Below are 6,633 nucleotides of genomic sequence, written 5' to 3' on the forward strand. Positions count from 1 at the left end.
CTTCAAAGCAAAGGGATCAGAAACTGTCTCACTACCTCGATCCACACAGCAATTATCATCTCAAGAGTGTGGTGTTCCAGCTCTTACTTAACTATTCAATGGTATTTTATCCCAACAGCCTCACTCCTCTATTACTTTCTATTTAACTTTTATATCCTGTGCTCAACATAGCACTAAGATGATGCTTTTAACACTTAAGTGATCTCATCACCCTTTTCTGAAAAGTTCCAATGGCTTCTTATCTATGAGTGATGGGTGCACATTTCATTAAGAGGAGCTCCAACCTGCAAGGCAGCCTATACAGGCTTACTTGACTCGGTGTCACAAACTTCAACTCAGGCTTACCCTAGACTTCTCTCTGGCCACCATGACCTGTTTGTTGGTTCTATGGTAGGTTTAGGAAACATATTCCTCCAGGCTTTTGCACTTGTTGTATCTTCTAATTGGATTATGCTTTACCTAATTTTGTTTTCATGATTCACACTTCCAAACTTGCAACTGACAAATGAAGTCTTCTTTGACCTCTTGAACAAAATAGAATATCTTTCATCTCTATCTTCTATTCACCTCTTCATTCTTTATTCTTCTACCTGGTCATTTTATATTTCTGGATAGAATTGATCATTATATAATATTTATTATACTTGTTTGTTGTTATTGTCTGTATTTCCCCCTCCTTCACCACAAGAATGTAATACAGCTCTGAGAGCGAAGGAATTTTGTTTATTGGAGTAACTGTCATAGTTCAGTCCTTCAAATAGTATGTTGCTGAAATCGCAAACTAAATGAACAGTTGTGAATGAATAAATATCCATGTTTTGATACCTGTTTATTTAAATATAATGTATTTTAATAATATTCATGAAGCCAGGTGTTGGTGGCTCATGCCTGGAATCCTAACTACTCAGGAGGCTGAGATCTGAGGATAGTAGCAGCGAAGTCTGTGAGACCCTTAATCTCTAATTAACTACAAGAAAGCCAGAAGTGGTGGTGTGGTTCAAAGCAATAGAATGAGCAAAAGATCTCAGCGCTCAGGCCCCAAGTTCAAGCTTCATATGACCAATAACAACAACAACAAAATTTCTAAAATGTGAGACGAAAGTATTAAAAATCATGGAAAGGGCTGGATGTGCAGTTCACTGGTAGAGTGCTTTGTCTACATGCACAAGGCCCTGGGTTTAGTGTTCAGCCTCACAAATAATCATGGATATACATAATCATAGATAATAATAATTATATGAGAATTTCAAAAATATATATTGAAATACCTGCGTTAGTGCTTCTGAATAAGAAAAGCTACCCTATTCAGAAAGAAGTTAAGAACTCACAGGTAATCTCACATTTCCAGATACTTTTTATAGAATGTCCAGTGCAGCATCTGATGGGAAATCAAGTATTAGCTGGCTTTTGTCAATGTTCTAATGGGTTGGAGTACTTTGTAGAGTGTGAAAACATCCTCATGTGTGGCAGTAAACAGAGCATGATTGAAACTCCCACATTTGGGACTTAAACAAGGCATTGCTTTTCTTGTTCTGACCATTTCTATAACCACTGCCTATGTTCATGGCTTTCAAGGAAGTGTCTCCAGTTCTTAAAACCACAAAGTTCAGCCAGGTGCCGGTGCCTCACCACTGTAAATGTAGCTATTCAGGAAGAAGAGATCTGTGGATCACAGTTTGAAGTCAACGTAATCAGGAAAGTCCATGAAACTATTATCTCCAATTAATCACCAAAAAGCTCGAAGTGGAGCTAGGGCTCAAGTAGTGCAAGACTATCTTTGAGCAGCAAAGCCCAGGGATAATGCCCAGGCCCTGAGTTCAAGCCCCAGAACTGGTGCACATGCACACACACACACACACACCAGTCCCACATAGTCTGCTTCCTGATGAGGTATTAAAGACTCTTCAAATTCACCACATACAAGTATGGACTTATGACTAGTTGGCAGCTCAGATCAGAGACCAAGGTGTGGGTTGCAGATATAACTTCCCTAGTGATTCTTGATGAACTGGGGCAAGAGAGTCTAACCATTTCCTCATCTGCATCAATAGACTAACCTATTAAGTTCATAGTATGGATTAAGGATAGTGTATGTAAGATGACCAATGATTCATGACACTTGCTAGGTACTGCAATCTTTTTTTCTCCTCCTTTTTTTGGGGGGGTCTTGTTGCTTCTCCTCCAGTCCACATCTTCAGGAATGACATCAACAGCTACTTGGCCACCCTAGTCAAAACCATACCCATGTTCTTAGCTGGGTATTGGTGGCTTACACCTGTAATCCTACTACCCAGGAGGCTGAGATCTGAGGATTACAGTTTGAAACCAGCTCAGGAAGGAAAGTCCATTAGACTCTTATCTCCAGTGAGCTACCAAAGAGGCAGAAGTGGTACTGTGGCTTACGTGGTAGAGTGCTAGCCTTGAGCACAAAAGGTCAGTGCCAGTGCCCAAGTTCTGAGTTCAAGGCCTAGGACTGCATTGATCTTCAAACATATTCTGTTTATATAACCTCTAAATATTAAGAAAAGTATGTGCCTAGTGTCTGCAAATTACTTTGAATAGCATGGAAAGAGGGGGTAGATTGAAAGATGCACAGATGAGATAAATGGCTATGTCAATAGATATATGAGAAGACAAATAAATACATTGAAAAGTTAAAAAAATAGCATGCATGTGCATGTGTACGTGAGTGTGCGTATATACATTCATATACCCTCACAAACATATAACCATGTTCTGAAATCCTCATCCTCCCTTTCCACACACAGCTGGTCATCAGTTCATGTTGGTTCCACTTCTTACTTATTAAGCATTTCATTTGGAGATACCAATAATGGAGATCAGGTGAGGTAATAAGGGTGAGGCCATCATCTAATAGGATTAGTGCCCTTTGAAAAGACACCGGAGTGCTCTCCTTCCCTCTCTAGTATTTGAGGACAAAGCAAGCAGGCAGCCATCTGCAGGCCAAGCAGCATATCCTCACCAGAAATCATCCTGTCTTCAAGCCTCCAGAACTATGAGAAAATAAATTGCTATTGTTTGAGCTACCCATGCTGTGGCATTTTGTTGTGACAGCCCAAGGTAATGAATACAATATGAGGTATCGTGTGACAAATACATAAAAATGGGGAAGAGGCTTTGGGTGCTGGGTGCTGGCTAGAGGCCAGAAGAAATTGGAGGCTCTTGCTAAGAAAACTCTGGACTGTCACAAGGGACTGTTGATAGAGATAAGGACAGTTAATATGATCCCACTGGGACTCTTTTCCAGAGAGAAAGCTTCTGTCACCTTAGAGATTATAAAACAATCCTGAACAAAATTTAACAGAAGTAGACAGAAGCTAGAGGCCATTTTGATCAGGTCTCTGATGGAACTGAGAAACATAGGTTATTGCAAACTAGAAGAAAGGTGGTCCTACTCATAAAGTAGCAGAGAATTTGGCAAGTCTGATATTCAGTTATAGCAGTTCTCTGTTATAGAAGTTCAAAGACAAACCCGTCTGCTGAGATGGCCTCTGGGTAGTCCTGGGGCCCAGGGAGGAGGAGGGTGCAGTGTAACTTAAGTCCCTGTGATAGCACAGGAGGAGGGAGGGAGGGGGGAGGAAAGAGCTGTGGAATCCTGCAGTGGGCCACAGCTCTCTCTAATGGGGGTTCTAAAATAAGCAGTTCTCACAGTGGGTGTTGAAACTGAAGCAAGAAAAAGTCTACCCACCCCTCAGACAAGTTAATGGCACACCCTGCCTGTGTACACTCCGTCTCCTCCCCCACATTTCCCTCAGCGAGACAGCTACAGCACATAAAAACTGCTCTCATCTGGAAGGGAAATGACAGAATCTATCAAATATACACACACACACACACACACAAAACACACACACACACACACACACATATGCACATGTCCTTTGACTCTATCACTTCATGTCCAAGTTATCTATAGAGTTTCTGGTGTTTCCTAGATTGATGTTCAAGGACAGTTAAGCTTTATTAAAGTGTTGTTTTAGTAATTTTAGAAACTGGAGAGACAGTCCTAAATATTCATCAGTAGGGAAATGGCTAAACTATCCTTCACTTATATATGTATATATGTTTTCAGAAATGAGGGATAGATTTATAACCTCTCTCGAAGGTGCTCTGAAGAGTAATATTAAATGAAAAATTATATTCCAAGGACATTATGTAGAGTGTACATGTGTGCTTGTATACTTATGGGAGAATATGAATGCATAGAAAGGAGGTACAAGGAAGTCTGGCAAGCAGTTAACAACAATGCTTATTTCTGGGGAGGATGTTTAGAAGAAGATGGAAGATACATTTTATAAGACAATGATTGAATAAAAAGACAGACACAGGCTGGGAAGGTGGCTCAGTGGTAGAGTGCTTGCCTTGCATGCCTGAGGCCCTGGGTTCGATTCCTCAGCACCACATAAGCAAAAAGAAAAAAGCCAGAAGTGGCGCTGTGGCTCAAGTGGTAGGGCGCTAGCCTTGAGCTGAAGAGCTGAGGGACAGCGCCCAGGTCCAGAGTTCAGGCACCACAACTGGACCCCCCCCCCCCCCCAAAGAAAAAGACAGACACTGTGTGTGTGTGTGTGTGTGTGTGTGTGTGTGTGTGTGTGTGTGTGTTCTTGAACTCAAGGCCAGGACACTCTCCCTTACCTTCATTGCTCAAGGCTGGTACTCTACCACGTGAGTCATACTTCCGCTTCTGGTTTTGTGTTGTTTAATTGGAAATAAGAGTCCAATAGACTCTCCTCCCTAGAGAGTCTGCAGCTTTGAACTGAAGTCTTCAGATCTCAACTTTCTGTAGCTTTGAACTGCAATCTTCAGATGTCAACATTCTAGTAACTACAGTTAAAGGGACCTTGCTCCTGATAATGCAATATAATAGGGGCAAAAGTACAATTTTAAAACCAATAAAATAATAAATCTACAAGACAAAATGAACATATGTCCAAAGTTTTATTTAGTCTTTATAGAGACAACCAGAGACAGATTAAAATTAGGGACATTATTGGAAGGAATCATGACTTAATAATGACTTATCATACAAAAATGCTCCCATGAATAAAAGCCATGTGCATAGTTTTCAGTCTTATCCAAGTTATTCTGTGTGTGTGTGTGTGTGTGTGTGTGTGTGTATTTTTTATAGAATTGTAACCTAGTTTAGCTGCTCAGAGACAATCAGAGTTACAACTCCCAGATTCCCTTCAGTGGATGAATGGGTAATAAAGGTGTTTATATGCATGTAATAACATCCTATTCAGTTATCAAGAAGATGAAATGCTGTGATTTGCAAAATAGATGGAACTGGAGGTTATTATGAATAATAAACCAGGCATAGAAAGACAAATAGCACATGTTCTCACTCATCTGTAGAACCTAATCTACTCAATCTTGTAAAAGAATGGAGTGGTAGTCCTAGGGGCTGGGAAGGGCAGCAGCAAAGATGGAGGGAAGTTCAACAAGGGACAACAAAACACAGCTGGATTGGGGGAAGTACTTCTGGTTCTTCTTTAGTAAGGTAGGGTCGTTAAAATGATCTATGAAACATTTCAAAATGGCTAAGAAGGAAGAATATGATATTCCAAAACATAATAATGATTAATGATTGAAGAGAAAAAAGGCTTATTATCTGGATTTGATTATTATATATTATATACATTAATTGAACTATCATATGCTATCATTATTAGCACCATAAGTATTGTTATTATTATTGTTGCTGTTATTGTGTCAGTACTGGGGTTTCAAGTCAGGGCCTTGCTCATGGCTCTACCACTTTTTTTTTGCTAGTTAATTAGAGAAAAGAGACTTTTCTGGTCAGGCTGGCTTTGAGCTGTAAACCTGAGTACTTAGGATAGCAGGAATGAGCTTGCATCGCACAGCTTTTTATTATTTTGTTGTTGTTGTTATTGTTGGTATTGTGGTTATTGCAAACATTCCAATATTTTTTCCTTGAGGAAATAGATCTGTTTTCAATAAAAGAATTAAAGAATTAAGTTTTCTTGGGCTGGGAAGGTAGTTCAGTGGTAGAGCGCTTGCCTTGCATGCATGAGGCCTTGGGTTCTATTCCTCAGCATCACATAAACAGTAAAAGCCAGAAGTGGTGCTGAGGCTTAAGTGGTAGAGCGCTAGCCTTGAGCTGATGAGCTGAGGAACAGTGCCCAGAGTTCAAGCCCCATGATGGACAAAAAAAAAAAAAAGAATTAATTTTTCTTAATTGAATACTTCTGTAACTGACATTTTTCAAAGTCATCATTAATGGCTTTGTGTTTTTTTGCCTAGTTGTATATAATTCATAAAGGTTTCATATTTTATGCATTTTCTGTCTTATAAATATTATGCTAAATAGCTTTTTACATTTTTTCAAATTTAGGAACAAAATTCTTTTCTGCAAATTTTGTTTTTATGTTCATTTTCATCATAAGTTTTTATAGACATATTACATTAAGAAATGCATTAAAACAATTAAAAATGATGCACACCTACGATATCAGGTTATATCTAGAAGGCCTGAAAGGCCAGCTCATAGCCCACTGGGGGAACAATAAAAACCTCTCTTGCTCATTTCCAAAGCTCTGACAATTTTTCCAGGCACCGCAATGTTTCCAATTATTCTTGGTATTCTGAGACATT

The sequence above is a fragment of the Dipodomys spectabilis genome, unplaced genomic scaffold (genome assembly GCF_019054845.1).
Source record: "Dipodomys spectabilis isolate Male_0828 unplaced genomic scaffold, ASM1905484v1 ptg000436l, whole genome shotgun sequence".
Classification (NCBI taxonomy): Eukaryota; Metazoa; Chordata; class Mammalia; order Rodentia; family Heteromyidae; genus Dipodomys; species Dipodomys spectabilis.